This window comes from Eschrichtius robustus, chromosome 6 (assembly GCF_028021215.1).
Source record: "Eschrichtius robustus isolate mEscRob2 chromosome 6, mEscRob2.pri, whole genome shotgun sequence".
NCBI classification, from domain to species: Eukaryota; Metazoa; Chordata; class Mammalia; order Artiodactyla; family Eschrichtiidae; genus Eschrichtius; species Eschrichtius robustus.
In genome coordinates, this window is record NC_090829.1 from 31893206 (window position 1) to 31916014 (window position 22809).

The following is a 22809-nucleotide window of genomic DNA, read 5'->3' on the forward strand; positions in this document are numbered from 1 at the left end:
TGACAGCAACTGTGCCCTTCTGTCAACTTCTGGAGTCCACCATGACCCCACAGGGAGCAAGATGACCAGACTTCCTTTTCCTCTCCTCTGATCTGCTACTGGTGCTCCCATTGGCCAAACCTAACTGGAAACCAAAAGTCAGTCTCTCAGGGCATTGTGTGCATGGTGGAGAAGAGTGGAAAATTGATATGTATAGGGGAAATGGATATGAAGGGGGAAATGTAAGAAATCTTGCTGACTATAAATATCTATCTTTCTATCTATCCAACCAACCACCATCCATCCCTCCATCCATCCTTCTATTATCTATCTATCTAACTGAAGTAGTAATGTATACACATGGTTTACAAAATTTAAAAATGATGAAAACTAAGTCTTCTTCTATCCTTGACCTTCAGTTTCCCAAACTCTCTCCCCCGAGGTGATTTCCTGTGAAACTTTCCTGTTATATTCACTGACCATCTTAGCATAGATGTAAATACATCCTCTCTCCACCACCTGCTTTCTAAACAATTGATAATGTACCACGCAGACTCTTCTACGTCTGGCTTTTTCATTTAATAAAATGTCTTTGCGAACATTCTAATGGGAACATACATATGATTGTTTTGGTTGTTTGGTCTGATTGTTTTGACAGCAACAAATTCAACTTTTACTAACTCTGTGGTGGGATCTCATTGATGATGTATGCACTCTGTCCATGCACGTATCCACAGCTTCCCACTGCAACTTCCCAGGATATACACACCCTCTCCCTAATTTGAGATCTGGAAGCAGTTCTCTTCTGCATCCATGTTGAATGCCCTATCCTGGCAACCTGTAGTCCAAGATGCAAAAGGGTAATGTTTCTTCTGAGTTTGGACTCTCTGTGTGCCAAGGGTGGAACCAAGTGCTTTAAGTTCCATTTTATTGCTGTTACCAACCTGGGCAATTTACTCTCAGCTGTGAAGCAGCCCCAAATACCTGAGTTGGACAGCGTTCCTTGCACAAATGTTTTTGAAACCATTTTAATGTTTTGTCACCCCAAAACAATACCCTGATTAAGCAGCCCTCAAGTCTATAATACCCAATACTAGAAGTCAGGAATGGTCTAAAATGGGGGATAATAATGGATTGCAAGGATGAATAGAATAATGATATAAACACCTTAAAATAGTGCCTGGTACCTAATAAATGCTCAGTGAATGTTATCTATTCTTTATCATAGTAACAGATATTATTATATTATAACATATTATAATTACTTCCTGAACTGGGGAGATGCCTCACTGGAAACAGCTAAAATCATAAGCACATTTGAAGAAAACCAAGGGACCAAGAATTAACAGTTGCTACATATTAGTTTCTATTCTTACATCAAGTTAAAAATATTAAACATAAGACTGAAATTTTTCTTGCCCAATGCCCTCGTATGCTTAGTTACCATTCTAATATAACTGTTGTTACAGTTTCTCTCTGAAACGTCACTTTAGAAAGATTTAGAGTTCTTAAATGGGGCTATTTTGTTCCATTTTAGTTCTTGATAGCGGCTCCCAACCAGTGAATTCCCTATAGGAACATGCACAATTTAGTGTGTGCAATGTGATTTATTTTAGCTCCATAAAAAAGGTAGACTTTGTTTTTCCTCTGAAAATTTGAGCAACTTTTTTTTTTTTAATTATTTATTTATTTTATTTTATTTTTGGCTGTGTTGGGTCTTCGTTTCTGTGCAAGGGCTTTCTCTAGTTGCGGCAAGCGGGGGCCACTCTTCATCGCGGTGCGCGGGCCTCTCACTGTCGCGGCCTCTCTTGTTGCGGAGCACAGGCTCCAGACACGCAGGCTCAGTAGTTGTGGCTCACGGGCCCAGTTGCTCCGCGACATGTGGGATCTTCCCAGACCAGGGCTCGAACCCATATCCCCTGCATTGGCAGGCAGATTCTCAACCACTGCGCCACCAGGGAAGCCCTGAGCAACTTTTATGTAGTGTGTGTGTGTGTGTGTGTGTGTGTGTGTGTGTGTGTGTGTGTGTGTGTGTGGAGAGAGAGAGAGAGAGAGAGAGAGATACAGAGAGAGAGAGATCCCATTTAACTGCAGTTGCATATGCCATCAAAATCATCTCTTCACATCCTTATGACATTTACCTTACTTTTAATTTGTAGAAGTAATATTATCTCGGTCACAGGGGAAAGAAAAATTTCCAAAGCTAATTCTCCAATTGAAAGCTGATGTACCTACAAACAATTCTGCTGGCATTTCCAGGGCATTGAATACCAAAGAGAATATATTTTTATATTTAATTTTTGGAGATGAATATACCTGTATTATAGGAGAATTGTTAATAAAGAAGGTTTATTAATTGCATTACTGGTGCATTATACCTGGGCATCGTGTGACAGTTTTTCAGTCCTCTGAATGACTGTGCTGTAACAAGGGGTGAATCTGTGTCATAGCCCCAAATAAACTCTCAGCGCTGTGGTTCCCAGAAGCGTCGTCTCTGACGCTGTCCCCTTTCCTGAAACTTTGCCCAACACTGTGATATGCATAGTTGATTGCAAACATTCTCTCTAGAAACTTCAACAATTTAGCAAGATGTCTTTGTAGCAGAATCGTTCTTTGTGTTTAAAAAATTAACTGAGTTCAGCATGGGCATAGAAAAACATCTGAAGGAATACACGAAGATAGCACTAACAATGGTTCCGCCTCTGGGAGTGGCCCTGGAGGTGAGGCAGGAAGAAGAGAAGGGAGCTCTTACTTGTGGCTTCTTCCAGGTCTGCCTGGTTGACTTGTTTACAGCCTGCGTGTACTAATGCAGAAAAGAAACCTGAGGCCTTACCATCTACTCCATCTCCCAGCTCAGAAACCAGGAGGCAGACTTGCCTTTTTCCCTTTTGCCCCCCGTACCTGATATGCTCAGTAACCAAGCCCTGTGAGTTTACTTCCTACGTATCTCTCAGTGCACCCCTACCCCCATCTCTGCAGCCCTCGTGAGAGCTCGTGAGCTCTCGCCTGACGAATGCAATGGCCTCTGAACCCAACGCCCTGTAACTTCATCCATTTTCTTCCCAGCTCCTCAGAAGCCCCCACCTCACCCCAAACCTAAGAGCAAATCTAACCGCGTCACTTCCATGCTCGAAATCCCCCACTCAGCACACCTACCCAGCTCTAACCCCTTCTTCTCAGACAAATTTTCTTATTGAAGTGTAGTTAATTTACAGTGTTGTGTTAGTTTCAAGTGTACAGCAAGTGATTCTTTTTCAGATTCTTTTCCATTATAGGTCATTACAAGATATTGAGTATCGTTCTCTGTGCTATATAGTAGATCCTTGTTGTTTACCTGTTTTATATATAATAGTGTGTATATGTTAATCCCAGACTTGAATCTGTTTCCAATTGCAAATGTGACCAAGAACACGCATGCCCCCCCCCCCCAAAAGAGTTAATTCTCAGCCTGGTGTAAGAATTCTCACCACCCTGTCTGCCCATCTTCCCAGCCTCACTTTCAGCAACAAGGCCCCTGCAGCTCCCCAAACACTTCCGCTGCTCTCTCCCACCCTGTCTCCTGGCCTCTGTGGTTCCCTCTCTGGATGGCCCTTCCCTGTCTTGGCTTCGTTTGAAAGTTCCTCCTCCTTCTCCCCTGTGAAGTTTTCCGGTACCTGCAGGCAGAGCTGGCTTCTTCCTTTCCAAGTGGCTGATCAGTGCCTCATCACACTTTATGGCAACGATTTCACACTTTCCCCCCAACACTATTGTTTCTTTGAGGACAAAGAGCTTATTTATTTATTTTGCTTATATATTTACATTTTAAATTTTGGCACCCCCAACATTTTCCATGTGCAGTGAATGAACATTTTCTGTGGAATGTTTATGCTGAACGAATGAATAAGTGAATGAATGAATGCAAAGAACACAGACTAGGAAGTACCAGCTTGGTCATCTTGTCTTATTTCTGATATTTGGGCTGGATCTCATTTTTCTTGTATTTTTAATGGCACATTGGACACTCCTGTTTTCTGTGATTCTAAAATAATTTTTTTCAGTTCACAGTTTCATTAGATTCCAGGTAGTGAATCCTGGGGGACCTCAGAGGAACCCTGGAGGCCAGCTCCACCCTGGAGCCTCTAATTTTTTGCTCTGTAGTATTCATCAAAAAGTAACTGTGCCACTTTGAACAAGTTGCTTAACGTCTCTGTGCCTTAATTTCCTCAGCTGCGATATGTGATTCGTAAGGTAGTTGCCTCATGGAGTGCCAGTGAGGATTAGACCAGGTAACCTACGTAAAGTTCTTAGAACAATGCCTAGCATACGGAACGTGTAATAAGTGTTCAATAAGTATCAATGATACTGAGGTTTCCTTGATGTTTTTGAGGGCACTTTGCACTTTTCTGCATAGGAGGAGAGTAAACTGAGCCTACTGTGAATTGCTGTATTCTATAATGATTAATAAAGTACTGTATCACTGAGTTATATGATCAGTATAGAGCCATATAGGCATAGACAAATTCATTTGTCTGCAATGAATTGGGCTTCAAAGATGGTACGGTGAACCAAGACAATTTAAAACATGTTAAAACATTCCATCACTAGAAATGTTATTCGTTATTGGCATATTTTGTCCCCTTTTGAAATGTAGATATTCTAACAGGTAGGAACATATGAGTCATGTAAACCTTAGTGTGAATGAATTAATTACATCTTTCCCTGAGAGCAGTGTTGATGGGCAGAATAGATGAGTGCTGGGAGGAAGGGAAGAGTAATCTGCAAGAACCAGTCAGATGTGATGGGTTTGGGGACTCTGGCGATTCTTGCAAGGTTGGCAAGCTGGGCTACCTTTTCGAATTGCAGACTGGCCTCAACCAGTGATCAAGTTCTGTTCAAGGGCAGCATTATTCTGATCATTGAAAGCTCATGCCCAGGACTGCTGGCCTGGGTTCTGGCTGCCTGGTCACCCACTCTTTGACAGCTATCTTGTTTTCTAAATCAGTGAGGATCTTGGTTGCAAGTGACAGAAATGCCAACCGAAAACTATTTTATTTTTATTTATTTATTTATTTTTGGCTGCACGGCTTGTGGGATCTTAGTTCCCCAACCAGGGATTGAACCCCGGGCCCTAGGAAGTGAGAGCATGGAGTCCTAACCACTGGAGCACCAGGGAATTCCCTGAAAACTTGTTTAAGCAGAAAGGGAACTGTTTGGGCTCATGTAACTGAAAAGATCAGGAGTAGTGATGCCTTCAGGGCTCGGAGGAAATCCTCCAGGCTCGATATCACTCCATCTCTTATCTCAGCGTTTTACTGTGTTGACATCCATCTCGGGTTTCATGGCTTGATGGTAACAACAGATTTAGTCTCTATATCCCCTCAGGTTCAAGGCACATGGGACTAGAGCTTGCTTTTGTTTCAGAAATCTCAATAAAATTCTCCTTGTGTCTCATTGGCTCTGAAGGGGCAATGAACCCATCTCTGAAGAAATTACTGAGGCTGGGGAAAATACAAGCACAAATAAGTGGAAAGACATCGTGTTCATGGATTAGAAGACTTAATATTATTAAGATGTCCATACTACTCAAAATAATCAACAGATTTAATGTAATTCCTATCAAAATCCCAGTGGCAGTTTTTTTCAGAAACAGAAAAATTCATCCTAAAACTTACATAAAATCTCAAGTGATCCCAAATAGCCCAAACAATTTGAAAAAGAAGAACAAAGTTGGAGGACTCACACTCCTGATCTCAAAACATATTATGAAGCTACAGTGATCCAAACCATGTGAAACTGGTATAATGGCAGACGTATAGACCAGTGGAATAGAATAGAGAGCCCAGAAATAAACCCTTACCTATATGGTCACATGATCTTCAACAAAAGTACAAAGACCACTCAATGGACAAAGGAAAGTCTCTTCAACAAATGGTGTTGGGGGCTTCCATGGTGGCACAGTGGTTGAGAATCCGCCTGCCAATGCAGGGGACGCGGGTTTGAGCCCTGGTCCGGGAAGATCCCACATGCCGCGGAGCAACTAAGCCTGTGTGCCACAACTACTGAGCCTGCGCTCTAGAGCCCGTGAGCCACAACTACTGAAGCCCGAGCACCTAGAGCCCGTGCTCCGCAACAAGAGAAGCCACTGCAATGGGAAGCTCGTGCACCTCAACGAAGAGTAGCCCCCACTCGCCACAACTAGAGAAAAAGCCCGCAGCAACGAAGACCCAACGCAGCCAAAAAAAAAAAAAAAAGGTGTTGGGAAAATTGGATAACCATATGCAAAATAAAAAAAAAAAAAATGAGGTTGGACCCTTACCACATATAAAAGTCAACTCTAAATACAGTAAAGACCTAAATGTAAGAACCAAAACTATAAACCTCCTAGAAGAAAACATAGGGGAAAACCTTAATTACATTGGATTTGGCAATGGTGTCTTGGATATGACATCAAAAGCACAGACAACAAAAGCAAAAATAGACAAATGGGAATAGGTCAAACTTAAAACTTTTCTGCATCAAAGGATGCAATCAACAGAGTGAAAAAGCAGTCTATGGAATGGAAGAAAATATTTGCAAATCATAATATCTGATAAGGGATTGATATCCAGAATATATAATGAACTCCTACAACTCGAAAACAACAGAAAATTAAATAACCTGATTAAAAATTGGCTAAAGGACTTGAATAGATATTTCTCCAAAGATGATATATAAATGGCCAACAGGCATATAAAAGATGCTCAATATCACTAATTATCAGAGAAATTCATATTAAAATCACAATGAGATATCACCATCATTCCTCACACCCATTAAGATGGCTATTACAAAACAAACCAAAAAACACCCCACAAAATAGCAAATGTTGGCAAGGGTGTGAAGAAATTAGAACTCTTGTACACCACTGATAAGAATGTAAAATTGTGCAGCCATCATGGAAAACAGTATGGAGGTTTCTCAAAAACTTAAAAATAGAACTATCATATGGTCCAGCAATCCTACTTCTGGATGTGTATCCAAAAGAATCTAAAGCAGGGTCTTGAAGAGATATTTGCACACTCGTGTTCATAAGCAGCATTATTCACAATAGCCAAGAGGTGGAAGCAAACCAAATATCCATCAAAAGACAAATGGATAAACAAGATATGGTATAAATATACAAAGGAATATTATTCAGCCTTTAAAAAAAAAAAGGGAAACTAGTCACATGCTACAACATGGATGAAACTTGAGGACTTTATACTAAGTGAAATATGCCAGTCACAGAAGGACAAATACTGCATGATTCCACTTAAATGAAATATCTGAAGTAGTCAAATTCATAGAGACAGAAAGTGGTATGGTGGTTACCAGGGTCTGGAGAGAGGGGGAAAAAGAGGAGTTAATGTTTAGTGGGGTTAGAATTCAGAGCTGCAAGGTAAAAAAGAACTGGTGATCTCTTTCACAACACTAATGAACGTATACACTTTAAAATGGTTATGCTGGAAATGTTATGTGTTTTTTTTTTTTTACCACAATTAAAATATATATATATCATCCTAAGTCCCAACCAGATGAATTAAATCGGGTGAAATGGGGCTAGGACTTCAATATTATTTAAAAGCTCCCTGGATGATTCCATGGTACAATCAGGTTTGCAAGTAACTGCCCTAATCTCTAATCCGAAATCCAATCTGTCTAAGCAATTCTTCCTCCTTAGCCAACTCCTGCAAGGGGGAGCCCCTTCCCCTTTCACACAGAGCAGTATGGAATCTGAAGTTTATTGTGCACCTTCCTTCAGAGCTGGGTTGGGGTGCAGATTCTGTATGAGCCTCCAAATCATCCTAAATAGGTGAGAAGCAGGACATCAGTTAACGCAAGGTTTCTATGCACAGCCGTTTGTGTAACTTGTAGGCAAACAAAAATGGGAGATGCCTAGTGTAGCTCAGGGTCTCGGCCCAGGCAGAGCCAAGCCTCTCTTTAAGGGTAGTTAGCAGAACAAAGAGGGCAGGCAGAGAGGAAAGAGACCCTAGTAGCCCAGGCTGCCGCCCAAGGAATGAAAAGTCACAGTGGGCACCAGGAGGACGGTGCCCCTCTTCCCCCAGCATCGTATGGTTGGGATAAGGACAGAGAGAAAGTCCCAGAAACCAGAAACAGACTGTTGAAAGAAGGGAGAAGGGGAAGCTCTCATTCTTTTTTTGTCTACAACTGGACTTATTTAATTCGTTTTTAAATAAAATAAAATCTGCCAGGGTAGAGGGTGGGGTTGGCGGGGAGGGGAAACATCATTCTTTACTAGGGGGAGAGTCGGGAGCAGGTAGTGGGGTTTGTATGCAAGGAACAGTAATCAATATTCAAAATCTTCCTTCTTAATACACCGATGGATTGAATTCAGGCTTTAGCATAATTTAATTAAATGGACTATTGTTTTTCTTTCTCACTGGTTTTAGTATGAGGTGAGCAGGATTAGGTTCTAATTGAAGCAGATATATCTGCCTCAAAGCCAAGGAGGCCTGGATAAACAGACTGAGAAGGCTTTTATGTAAATTTCATATTCAGAAGGGTGTGGGTGCACAGATGGATACATGTTACCTCCTTGGTTTCCAGTTTTAGAAAGCAGGGGGAAAATGTTGGGTGAGTCAAAATTTTTTTAAATTACAGTTGGGTTTCTTCATAAAACATATTAGCTAGGTGGTGTTGGAACAGGACTATGTAATTTGTGCTTCTGTAACACTTTCCTCCAGAAAAAGTGTTTAGATTTTATTTTCTTTTAAAAAGGGAACCAATCTTTAAGTGCCTATTATATAGTAGCAAGCTCGGAGTTTTACAGGTACTACCTAAGTGATTTCCTACAATGACGCCCATTTTACAGTTGAGGAAACTGAGGCTCAGGGAGACTTTATAAATTTTCCAAGGTCACTTAGCTGATAAATAGCAGAACTGGGATTTGAAGCTAGTTATTTTGGGCTCAAAGCCAATGTTCTTTTTGTCAGTTAACTCAGATACTAAACGAGGTGAAGCTAAACTGTATAATTCCTTCGATTCAGCTTTCAGCGTTAAACTTAGATAGCAGATATACATCTTAGTCCTCAAACTCAGAGGTCTAAAAAAATTCATTTTTAAAATGTTTATAAAGCAACTTTATCACAATTTCAGGCCTCTGTCCTGTTAGATGTTCTACTAATTTCTGCTGAAGTGCCCATTGTCCCAGACCAAGTGTTTCCTTAGGGTCTGCAAGTATTAGTGCTATTTGCTAATACATGTTTCGTATAAAAAACATACATATATATTTATATACACACACACACACATACATTAGTATTTGCTAAATGTTATTATTTTACATGGGATGGTGGCTGATTTCATTTGATCTTGATGACCACTGAGTATTCTTACGTGTGTTTAAAGTACTTTTTAGGACAGACATGAAAATATTCCATGTACTCATTGAATTCATAAAACATATTTATCCGTTGTACAATGTTTTAATGGTTATCATGTTTTTGTTTTTGTTTTTTTAATAATTATTTATTTATTTATTTATTTATGGCTGTGTTGGGTCTTCGTTTCTGTGCGAGGGCTTTCTCTAGTTGCAGCAAGCGGGGGCCACTCCTCATTGCGGTGCGCTGGCTTCTCACTACCGCAGCCTCTCTTGTTGCGGAGCACAGGCTCCAGGTGCGCAGGCTCAGCAGTTGTGGCTCACGGGCCCAGTTGCTCCGCGGCATGTGGGATCTTCCCAGACCAGGGCTCAACCCCGTGTCCCCCGCATTGGCAGGCAGATTCTCAACCACTGCGCCACCAGGGAAGCCCATCATGTTTTAATTTATAGCTATTTCCGTACCACACTTTGGCCGTGCTGATCCTTAGCACATCACGGCTACAGCCTGGGGCCCAGCCACTGAGGTCCAGTCCCTGGGGCTTTGTTCTAGAAAAGTCCTTCTTTGATCGTGCTTCTCGGAAAAGTACTCATCTCTCACCTCTAATTTTGGTCTCCACAATGGGTTTCGGCTTTTGAAAATAAAAGCCAGGAAGAGGATAACAGCAATACCTACCTCAAAAGTTTCTTGTGAAGATTAAATGAATTATCTATCAAGTACTTGATACAGTTCCAGACACGTCATACAGCCTCTGTAAATATTAGCTGTTATTATTATACATTATTTTAGAATATATTTACATATTTATTTTCCTCTAGTTTTATTTATATAATTTACAAAATACATAGTAAGATATAGAATAACTTATATAACTTGCGTATAATCGGTGGTGATATTGGTTTATGCCCCACAGGCACAGGAATTCTATTATTTCACACAATTCCCATCAAAAATGGAGGGAAAAGTACAATGAAGTTACAACTGTATGCACTGAATCATTCTTGCCAAGAGAGAACTTCCACTTTGTCCAGGCATCAATGAGAATTCCCATCTGATGATTGGAAGAATTTTCCAAAGACTAGCTTCTGGCTCTGTGTCTTTCAAATCTTGCTTCTCCTCCACATCCACATATCCACTACCATGTGCTGTAGGTCACTTTCGTCTCAGGATATGATCCCTGGTCCTGAGCTTTATTTCATGATGAATCAGCATAGTGGACAGAAGGAGCATTCCTAGAAGCCATCCCTACACTGGGATGATTATAAACCACCTAAAAAGATGCCACTGCATCCAAATTAAGTGTAATCCCAACTCAACTTCTCATTAGTCAGATCCAAAAAATTCCCACAGATACTTAATGCCCCCTGAAGCCTGGTCAAGAAGGGAAGCCTGGTCAGTCATCTTAATTAAGGTAAATATATCTTCCACTTACAAACTTTCTAAAAATGTGACTGTGTTAACTCATTTTTAGGATCCCTCTAAAGATCTTCAAAGATGTCTGTGCAAGTGAGAGGCCCTGAGGCTTCAAGTTGGTTCGTTTCATGGTAAATCACTTCACGAGTACGCAGTAGGATTATCCGTGTAAAGGACACAGGACAGTGCCTAACCCATTCAACAGATGTCAACCATTGTTGGCAGCTGAGGGCTGGTGAGGGAAGGAGAGCTCACCTGTGCTGACTTTTGTGCACATGCCCTCTCCAGCTTGCTCATCACTTCTCTGACTTGACTGAGCCCAAGGAAGCTGACCTCCGTGTTCCATCTTACACAGACTTCCTTGCCCCTGGCTTCCTGTTGCCTTTGGCCAGTGGGAGGCATCAGCGGGAGATGGATGAGTAGGAGGAAAAAGAGACTGGGATACTTATCATCCCCCTTCCCTGCTCCCCCGAATTTTCTTATGGTTCGGACCCCGTCTGCGTCCAGCTGCAGCTCCTAATGGGTGGCTCTTCCTCCAGGACTACAGAGCTTGCTGGTTCCAATGACACCCCTTCTGCCCTTTGCTCTCATCAGGCTTAAACGTAGTAGAAGCTGCCTGCCACTGTTAGTCCCTAGGTGAGGCACCTTACAAGGCACACTCCTTGTTCCCTTAACCTGTCCACACCCCTGAAACAAGTCCCTTCATTCAGTTCTTTCAGCCAGTCCTTCTGAGTGTGTGTTTCCCCAACTGATACATTGTTCTGACCCCAAATCCTTCACCTGGCGGTCATTTCTGGCAGTAGTACTTTTTCTTCCTCCCGGTATCCTGAGATAAAATGTGTTGTTGATTTTCTTCTTCTCAGAGTGAGCACAAAGAATGTGTACCTAAAGCCATTTCCTCTTCTTGAGGTGCAGTCATCAAAGTGTCCGAGATCCACGTGTAACTTGGAGAGTTCTGCTTGTTGACCCAGCTGTTAATTTCCCCTGCGGGTGACACATCCCTCCGAGTATTTGGCCTCTCTTTAAAATTTCTAAGTCTCCATATGTGTTTATGTAACCACTTAGCTCTGTCCTATGTAGCTCTAGGGAAATTTGCTACACTCATTGGAAGTTGAATTGTCCCATCATATTACATAAGATGAAAGCCTGACCCCATTCAACTGCCAGCGCAACAGCGAGAGGAGACATTAAGTGAGAACTGATTTTCGGTCCGGAGATCCCTTTCCATTCATGAGTCCTTGAGGGTTTCTCCAAGGCTGCACAGATTGCCATTTTTTGAAAGGAATATAGTTTTTCCTACCCCCAGGAGCTACTTAATCTGGGCATTAGAAATGTTTCCGAGAGTGGGGAGGAACACATGAAAAACTCACTGACGCCGTGTTTATCTTTCGTAAGAGAGAGGGAAAGGAATAAGCAGATACAGAACATTCTTATATTTTGTTCTTGACTCAGCTGCAGGTGAGATCCCAGAGACACTGACTTTATTTATTTATTTTTTGACAGTCGACCTGACCTTTATTTATTTTTGTTTTTTAAATTTAATTAATTTATTTTTTTAAATTGTATTTTATATTGGACTATAGCTGATTTAAAATGTTGTGTTAGTTTCAGATGTACAGCAAAGTGATTCAGTTATACATATACATAAATATCTATTCTTTTTCAAATTCTTTTCCCATTTAGGTTATTACAGATTACTGAGCAGAGTTCCCTGTGCTATATAGTAGGTCCTTGTTGGTTATCTATTTTAAATATAGTAGTGTGCATATGTCAATCCCAAACTCCCAACTTATCCCTCCCCCCGACCTTTCCCCTTTGGTAATCATAAGTTTGTTTTCTATGTCTGTGAGTCTGTTTCTGTTTTGTAAATAAGTTTATTTGTGTCATTTTTTTTTTTTTTAGATTTCTCATATAAGCGATATCAAATGAGATTTGTCTTTCTCTGTCTGACTTACTTCATTTAGTATGATAATCTCCAGGTTCATCCATATTGCTGCAAATGGCATAATTTCATTCTTTTTAATGGCTGAGTAATATTCCATTGTGTATATATATACCACATCTTCTTTATCCATTCATCTGTTGATGGACATTTAGGTTGCTTCCATGGCAGAGACTCCGACTTTAGATGCCTACCAGACCAGGGATCTCTGTGACGAAACTGCCTTTGAAAAGTACTCCTTAGGCCCACGTCTTACCTGATGGTCATTGCCACCCATGAAGGAGTTTTACTCCCCAGATGCTCCCGGGAACCTCACACCTGAATCTGGCCCAGACTGAACTGTTGATCTCTTCTTTTATTCCTTCAGCCAATATTTGTTGAGTGCCTATGATGGGGGAGGCCCTGTTCAAGGTGCAAAAGATACTGCGGTAAACGTGACAATGTCCTTACCCTCCCAAGGCTTACGTTCTAGTAGAAGAGGCAGAAAATAAACAAGTAGGCAACTGAATAACATATACAATATATTATCATTTTAGTTAGTGACGGGTATTCCAAGGTAGTATTGCAGAGTGAATTTCTGATAACCAATAAATATCTCAATAATGTTGGTATGCAGAAAATAATGAACTAGCAAGGCTGAGGCTGCTATGCTTAAAAAGGCCGCTTGCCAGGTTGGTCCTTGGCTGGTATCTGGGAACTTGAATGGTAAACCGTTCTCTACACTGGTAGAAAACTGAGCGGTAAGAGTGGCTTACTTGCCTAAACTGTCTGAACAGCTGCTTTCCTTCTGGGAGTCTGGAATTTTGGTATGTGCTGGGCAGAGGATGTCTGTGTGACCAGCCCCCAGTAAAAACCGTGGCACTGAATCTTCAGTGAGCTTCCCTGGTAGACAACATTTCACATGTGATGTCACAATTTATTGTGGGAGGAACTAAGCACATCCTGTGTGACTCCATTGGGAGAGGCCTCTTGGAAGCCTATGCTGGTTTCCTCCAGATTTCCACCCATGTGCCTCTTCCCTTTGCTGATTGCTTTATATCCTTTCTCCATAATCAATCGCAGCCATGAATATGATTATTTGCTGAGTCCTGTGAATCCTAGTGAATCACCAAAACTGGGTGTGGTCTTGGGGACCTATGACACAGTTGGGAACTCCAGAATTTCTAGAACAAGGGGATTAAGAAGGCAAACCATTTGGAAGATGGTGGTGGGGTAGCTTAGGGCACCACATACAAAACTAGTGTGGGTCTCGATAAAGCTGTTATTTAAAACAAATACAAAATAACAATTAAAAAAACTAGAGTAACACCTAAGGGATATTTAGAGGAAGCTAACAGCTCCTTGAATAAGAGACACCCTGATAGTGACATAACCTAAAAAAATTGTGGCCACACATATGTTCACCCTCTGTGGATTAATAAGCTCCTTGAAAACAGAGTGTTACAAGGTCTTTGCACCTTCATACTCAGAGAAGGTCATTTTGTAGACTGATGAGATGAATGGATTTACAGACTTAAAAAAAAAAGTTTACAGGAACTCAGAGTTTAAGTGGAGGACCCATGATTACCTAACCAGCCAACGGCTGAAGAAAGTTTTAAACCTCTCAATTTGTTTGAACTTTCATCAGCAAAATAGACTGGTTTTGAGGCTTAGCGGTGTCCTATTATGTTTACATGGAGGTTAAAAAATAAAAAGGGGAGAAATTTCTGCTGAGTTATATCCTTGTAGTTTCTTGGAAACCACTGTCCATTTAATCGGCAGAGACCTTAAAACAAAAAGGCCTGGTCTTCAAGCAGTAGGTGGAGGCCATGGGTGGGAATGGGTGTGCATTTGTGGTACCAACAGGAGAGGTTTACGGGTGGGGCCCCAGGCCCAAATCCCAAGGCAGCTGGAGGGGAGGGGCTGGCTCCCAGGCAGCCTTCCTGGTTCCAGAGCTGGAGTTAACCTCTTCCTTCTTGCTTTGTTCCTCACTTTTCTTTGTAGTGCTTCTCTCTCTCTCTGTCTTTTCAGACTTCTCCCTCCCCCACTTCTTTCTTTGTTTTCTCACTTTCTTTTGCTCCCTCTGTCCCTGACTCCTACTCCACCTCAGTCTTTGCCCCTTAACTTTTACTGCCTTCCCTCTGGCTCTTTCTTGATACCAGTCTTCTCAGTTCAAGTTTTAACCCGCCCCTTGGCGAGGCTCTGGACCCTGCTTCTGTCTTATGTCTTGAACGTCCCTGAAACATGGTCAGCTTACCCTGGATGAGAACGAGCGCCTTCAGTCAGCTGAAAATTGGAAAAAACAATTGTAGTAAAGAGCCTTCTTGGGCCAAGTATTACCTTCCTCCTGTTGCTAAAACTTGGGGAATGTGTCAAAGATGATACCAAGAGTTCAGCTGAGGTTTCTTGAACATTTACTGCTTTAAAGATGACAGTGATCCATGGTTTTTTCACTAGGTCTGTATTTTTAGCCATAGGATTTGCCACCCCTAAAGATAGTATTACCATGTGCTGTAGGAAACACGCTGCGTATCCGAGCACGTCCCGCAGGTGCTAGAGAAGATCACTCAGCCACTCAAACCACTGGCGTATCCGAGCACGTCCCGCAGGTGCTAGAGAAGATCACTCAGCCACTCAAACCACTGGCGTCACTGGGAATTCCTGACCTCCAGCCCCAGCTGGGCCCTTGGGACCTTTCAGCAGCCCCTGTGATGATTCTCAGCGGGCCCCTACTCCCCTTCCCACCCAGGGATTCTGACAGCCCTTCCAACCCAGAGTTCTCACATTCGGCAGATGACCCTCCCTCTACTTGATCAAGAAAGTGATTAGACAGCAACAGTTTGACCTTACAAACCTCCCTTTTCCCATAACTTTCTCCTCTTCGCCATTCATGGGGATAAAGAGTTCCTTTTTTAGTTCAAAGCCAGCCCCTTCACCTGTATTCTTTGGTTTTTTTTTAAAAATAACTTCCTGTAAAGGCTCGTACTTGGGGTGCTGTCTGCTAGTTATTGAACATTTCCACTTTTTTAAAAAATTTTTATTTATTTATTTATTTATTTATTTTTGGCTGTGTTGGGTCTTCGTTTCTGTGCGAGGGCTTCCTCTAGTTGTGGCAAGTGGGGGCCACTCTTCATCGCGGTGTGCGGGCCTCTCACTATCGCGGCCTCTCTTGTTGCGGAGCACAGGCTCCAGACGCGCAGGCTCAGTAATTGTGGCTCAGGGGCCCAGCTGCTCTGCGGCATGTGGGATCTTCCCAGACCAGGGCTCGAACCCGTGTCCCCTGCATTGGCAGGCAGATTCCCAACCACTGCGCCACCAGGGAAGCCCCACCTGTATTCTTGATCCATTTCCTCTCATCTCTGGCATTGTCTTCTATGCCTTATCATCTCTCCTACATATCACCAGTTGTTCTACTGGCTCTTTGCATACAATCCGTAAATATGCTCAAAGACTTCTTTTGGAAAGAAACGATCTCTTTTGACCCTTTCCACCTTCCAATGCCTCTGGCTGCTGCCCAGATCTTTCTAGTCAAGCTTCCCTTTCTAGTCAAGTTTCTGGAAAGAAGAAAATTCACTTGTTTTTCCATTTGCTCACCTCGCATTCAGTCCTCACATCCCTGAGATCTCACTTCCATCACCCATCCCTCTGTTGAAAATGATTCTGGCAAAGATCTCTCCTCTGGCAAAGATTTCGAATGGTCTTCATATTGACAAAACCAAGAGTCACTTTTAATCCTTATCTTATTAGACCTCTCTGTAGTACTTGATGCTATTGATCTTCTCATTCTTGAAATTTCTTGGCAACTAGAATATTTATCTCCTGGTTCCTTGCCATTTCTCTGACTGTGCTTCTTGATCTCTCTAGAGGGCTCCTCTTCCTTTACTCACCTTTTAAGCTGGGAATTAAAAACTCAAGTATCTACCAGGACCAGGGAAGTAATATAAATAAATGAAGCAAGTATATGAAACAGCAGCACCATAGTAATAATTAATGGGAGTTGACATTAGCCTTGGCGTTAGAAAGACAGCGGGGAGCAGTGGGAGCTGTAAACAGTTGGAGAACATGCATCCCATTTAAAAAGGGAAGCTGCTACTCAGTTTTGGTAGAATGTTGCTGTGTGAAAATGCAAGTCCAGGGGGTCCAGAGCTCCTGACTTTAAGAGAATCTGGAAATTCTCATTTTCAGGTGAAATTTCCTGATTTTAAATGTTGGCCACGGAATCAAAGAAAACATGCTGAACTTGTTTGTAAAATCTACCTTAAATATTGGTGTACCTCACAGTTGTGTTCTGGCCCCATGGCTATCTCTTTACATACTCTCCTTATACTGGCTCAACTATTCTCATGATTTTAACTCCCACCAAGGAACTGAAGCCCCTCATCTCCCAGTCTGGTCTCTCCTGTGACACTCAGGTACATAAACCCAATTACTTGTTGGACATTATAATTGCATGTTCAATAAGCAATTCAAGTTCCACATGTTCAAACTTGAACTCATCGTTCCCCAGACATCTCTGCTACCCTCTCAGCTGGTTGTATCACCATCCTCCTAGCCATTCAATCCAGGTTTCCGGGAGTTAATCTGAGTTTTTGTTGTTATTGTTATTCTCTGTCATTCACAGCTCTCCACAAGCAAGGCCTGTCAATTGTACCCATTGTGTTGCTTGATCTGTCTAAACCTACTACCACTGTTTTCATTAAGGTCCTCAACGTCTCTTGCTTAAATGATCACATTAGACTTTTAAGTACTCCCAACCCATTTGCCTGCCTCCAGATTAACCTTCTTGAAATCTATTTTTTATATTGAGACCAAAGTGATAAAGGCAAATTTGATCACTCTCCCATCTGCTTGAAACATTTTGAGAGCTCGCCAATGCCTACTGAGTCAAGCCCAAGGTGGAGAGTAAGGTTTTCGGTGACCTCACCCCTCCTTGTCTGGTCCTTGATGCTCTAGTACTTCCAAAGAGCCTGTAACTCCTCACATACACCAGCATGCTTTCTGCCTCCTTGACTTCACTCTTTCTGTCCTTGCTGTCTTCCCACATAGTTCCCAGTGCCCTCTAATTCTTACCCAATAGTCAAGATACTTCTCTTTCTGGGAACCCTTCCCTGAATTTCCAGTTTCGGCCAAGAGTCGCTCATCTGGGCCCCCATAAACACTGTGTTTATATGTTACAGTTCTTCCTGTATCACATTATAATGCTGTGTTTTTGTGTTGCAAGCTGTGCTAGGGTAGAAAGCATACCCTGATTCATTTGTATCCTCTCCCCTGACTTTAGCATCCAGTACAATTCCTGGCACACGGCAATGACTCAATAAATATCGCTAAACTAAACTGAACTAACATCTCAGTTGGGGAAATGGAAGCAGCAATCATGGCACTTGGTAATGAGAAATTTCCCAGGGATCCGAACGAGGTGTGGAATTTAGCCCAAGACTTTGGAGGAAGAGGATTCAGGACAAGTTTCGTACATAATTTTGGTTGCGAAACCACAGGAAGAAAGCAGAGCTAAGTGGTAGTACACTGAAATCCCAGAAGATGGGGTTATAGCCTCATCAGACTAAAGAGATGAATGCAATCTTAGGCTAGAGTAGTTGTATCATGAGTGTCCAGTTTAGAGGAGGGAATAGTTCCACTGTTCTTCATCCTGGTCAGCCTGCAACCTAAATGTGGTGTCCAGGTCTGGGTGTGTCATTCTTGCATGACCAACTGAGAGATGAAGACCAGCATGGTGAGGAGTCCCAAAGCCATGCCACTGAAGGGGAAGTTAAAGGACTGGGGGTGTTTGGTCTCAAAAAAAAAAGTATTAGTGGCAACCTGAGAGAAGCATTGAAACATTGGAAGGACCCTCATTTGAGAAACGGAAAATCTCTACCTCATGAGGCACCAGAGGATGAAACTGGGACAAATAAATGAGAGCTACAGGGAAGTATTGTAAATGACAATCCCATGTCAGGGGCAGTTGTCTAAGAATCAGGAGTATCCAGAAAGTAATGAACTTCTTCACCAGCAGTGAACAGCTCCCATCCCCAGGAAGGTCTGAGGAGATGCTAGCTAACCAGCCAGCTGCCAAGGCAATTTCAGGAGTGCCTGCTGCTTTGGTGGCAGCCTGGACTACATGACCAGTAGATGACCTCCCAACACTAAGAGCCTGGAATTCTGTGAGACTAGAGAAACCATCTTTCTTTCCTAAAGGGAAGGTTACAGTTCTGAGGTGAAGAAGTGGAGAGAAACAGGAGCTGTCATTTGATTTCACCAGTTCAGAAACCATCATGGTACTCTTTCTTCCCCTGGGAAGATTTCATATTTGGCATTCTTGGTGCTCTCCAGTCATATCCTTCTACTTTCCTCAGACTTGGAGCTCTATCTACAATAGATCCTTCAATCACTCCCAATTCGCCTAATACCCACCCCCCTTCCTGTGTTGCTACATGAGTACAAGGAACTTCCCCAGGAACCAGGAATGATCCTGGAAGGCCACAGAAGTGGAGATGACCATCCTGTGATGAGAGAGTGGCTAATTCTTCATCAGTGCCTCTACTGGTCAGAACTTGGTTGGAGGAGTCTTTTTTTTTTTTTTTTTTTTAACATCTTTATTAGAGTATAACTGTTTTACAATGGTGTGTTAATTTCTGCTATATAACAAAGTGAATCAGCTATATGTATACATATATCCCCATATCCCCTCCCTCTTTCATCTCCCTCCCGCCCTCCCTATTCCATCCCTCTAGGTGGACACAAAGCACCGAGCTGATCTCCCTGTGCTATGGAGGAGTCTTCTTAAAGGATATACCAGCATGTCCTTCTTCTAAGTTAAAACCCTCCATAGCAGGGGACTTCCCTGGTGGTCCAGTGATTAAGACTTCGCCTTCCAATGCAGGGGTTGCGGGTTCAATCCCTGGTCAGGGAGCTAAGATCCCTCATGCCTCATGGCCAAAAAACCAAAACAGAAAACAGAAGCAACACTGTAACAAATTCAATAAAGACTTTAAAAATGGTCCGCAACAAAAAAATCTTAAAAAAAAAAAGCCCTCCATAGGGGAAGGAGGTTTGGAGAGCCCCACTCTTAAGAATACAAGAAAAAGAAATAAAGTATAAACATAAGAGAACGTATGTCAGTTCAGCAGGATTTAGAGTTAGCCCCTCAGAAGTGATCCGGGATCTGGAGATAAAGTTCTATTACACCAGAGTTTGCTAGAACCTGGAGTCTGGCTAACTTCTTCATCGTTTGATTCCAGTTGTCCCTTCTCTGTTTTTTCTTGGAAAACTTATCTACCACTGGTGCCCTGCAGCTGGTCTTGTAGGGAAGGGAATCCCAAAGTTCCTGGACCCAATAGGGTCCAGGAGGAGAAGGAGCCTGAGACATGGCGCCAGGTGACTTCCTCGTAGAGGGGTGACTCCCTGAATGCTCTCCTTGCCTGGCTGGGATTGTAGTCAGCCTCTTCTACCTGGTCGCCATGGACACTCCTGACTCCCTCATCCCATGGCCATCACTATTCTTGTGTCATCCATGTCCTCTGGCTGTGTTTCCTCTCTTAGGCCCTGAACTGCTGCTGGGGAAACTGGAAATCTGCAGACCTGAATCACTACAAGTTTTATCATGCTACCAGCTGAGCCAGTTTTCTTCAGCCCTTACACATCCCCACACTGGCTGTTTCCAATCCAATCACTCAATATGGCCCCAATCCCCCTCCCAGAGGACCTCGCCTCCCTCTTTGATGAGGCTACTATATTTCAGCTGTCCCATCTACACTCACCTCCCTTTCAGACCAATCCCTGTTTACAGAAGGGGTATATCTCTCAGTTCTAAGAATTCACTCTTCCCCTAACCTCTCGATTTTGACTCTTCCTGCCTTCTTGCCTCCTTAGACGTCCTCCTCAACTCTGACTTCAGTCCTCAAATCCAGTTCTGTATCTCTACTGGCCTATAGGACACATATGCTAAGTGTCATGGCATCACCAAGTCCCCTGACAACATGCCCCTAATGGGACTTACCTTCATCACAACCCTCCTCCAAGATTGCCATCACCAACCCATTTCCTCATGTCCTCCTTCCCTCACAGCCATCTGGTCACCACAGAGGGATGAGTATGAGAGAAAGACCAGGAGCACTGCAGAGATGCAGCCCCTCGTGGTCAAGCCTCTGAACAACTGGCAGCAGCTGCTTCCCTCCAGACTTCTAGGAATTGGACAAAAATTTAAAAGGTTAGTTTGAGCCGGCGTAAGTTTGGTATTCTGTTACTTAACTAAAATGCATTCAAAACCGGTACGCCAATTCCAATCGACTTCAGAACCAGTGTTCTTTCTGGTATATCGCTCACTGAGACTTATCAGGAATTTAGAAAAGCTCTTGGAATATGACCTGCATTCAAATATTTGTTAAATGAATGAATGAATGACTAAATTCAACATCAAAACATTTTTTAAACATTGACCATTAGAAACCTCATGTGTAGGTTCAGAGTTTAATTTTATGTTTTCTGGAGAGCACCTAGGTGATTTCCAGTCTGCTAGATTTAAGTATAAATAATCTTACAGGATTTTTTTTCTTTATGAGTAGAGGCACTGGTGAATAAATTTTGATTAGACTAATACTTTCTTTTTCAAGGCAGCATGGTTGCAGCTACAATAGGTTAGGAATTTTCTGGTCTGTCACAGCGGATTGTTAGGATTGGGTCTAAACCCAGGGATTACTAATCAGCACTTATTTTCCTGGCCCTGGTTGTTAACTGCTCATTTGGCAAAATGCCAACATGGTTAATCGCGTCCTGGCTTCCTAAATCTCCATGTTTTTAACAAGAGCCTTCATTTCCTGGGCTAAACTGCTCCAAAGTGTTTGATAACTGAGGTATAAAGGATGAGTTTTCAGAGGGATGAGATTTCCTGACCAGGTGACCGGAAAAGTGTAGCTGTCAGTAGTATCTCACGTGTTCTAGTAGTCAGATTCTGATTACAAAAGGGAGGCATTGCCGGGAAATTTTAGGTCGAAAAAACTGAAATTTCCTGTTTCCCCAGTCACTTATTTCAGTGGTCATCAAACTCTGTTTCAGGGAGTCTATCAATGTTTGCGGTTGCTGCTGTTAATGGAAGCTAGTTGAAACCAATGTCAAACTTTTGTATTCATCAAAAATCCTGTTCTCAGGGACTTCCCTGGTGGTCCAGTGGTTAGGACTCTGCACTCTCACTGCTGAGGGCCCGGGTTCGATCCCTGGTCGGGGAACTAAGATCCCACAAGCCTCCAGGTGCAGCAAAAAAAAAAAAAAAAAAAAAAAAAATCCTGTTCTCCTTGGTTAACCTAATTACAAGGAAATGTAAATTTACATTTTAAAGTTTCCACTAATATATACTCCTTGACTGGTTTCATATATTAGAGTTCCAGTGAGGTTTCATTTTTTTAAAATTATTATTTATTTATTTTTGGCTGTGTTGGGTCTTCGTTTCTGTACGAGGGCTTTCTCTAGGTGCAGCAAGTGGAGGCCACTCTTCATCGCGGTGCGCGGGCCTCGCACTATCGCGGCCTCTCTTGTTGTGGAGCACAGGCTCCAGACACGCAGGCTCAGTAGTTGTGGCTCACGGGCCTAGTTGCTCCGCGGCATGTGGGATCTTCCCAGACCAGGGCTCAAACCCGTGTCCCCTGCACTGACAGGCGGATTCTCAACCACTGCGCCACCAGGGAAGCCCGAGGTTTCAGTTTTTAACAAGAGCTCTTCTATTAAAAAGGTTGAAACGGCTGAGAGGTCAACATGGTGGAGGACGCTTGCTGGGGGGAAAAGCAATATTTCCTGCCTTAGAGAGAAATCTTAAGGGTTAAATGAAATCATTTGTGTGAGAACCACAGTGCTGCACGGCAGGAGGTGAGCGAGCGCGCGAAGCTTCATGTGCCGCTCCCCATGGCTCCCCATCACGCGCATTACCGCCTGAACCATTTCCCCCACCGCCGCCCTGTCCGTGGAAAAATCGTCTTCCACGGTCCCCGGTGCCCAAAATGTTGGGGACCACTGGTATAAAGGGTAGTAGAGTTTAGTGGAAGGGAGGGAGGAAGGAAGGAAGGAAGGAAAAAAGGAAAGAAGGAAAGGAGGGAAGGAAGGAAAAGAAAGACTTAATTAAAAGCAGGTGTGCTAGGTATCTTCGGGCTCTCTAGATTCACTTTTCACTCTTCT

At 42.7% G+C, this 22809-nt stretch overlaps 1 non-coding gene across 1 annotated transcript; it reads left to right on the forward strand.

The window, feature by feature from the left end:
* Window positions 1-21796: 21796 nt before the first annotated feature.
* On the forward strand, window positions 21797-21869 carry TRNAE-CUC (transfer RNA glutamic acid (anticodon CUC)). The gene has a single exon. It is a non-coding gene; the product is annotated as a tRNA-Glu (tRNA).
* Window positions 21870-22809: the final 940 nt, after the last annotated feature.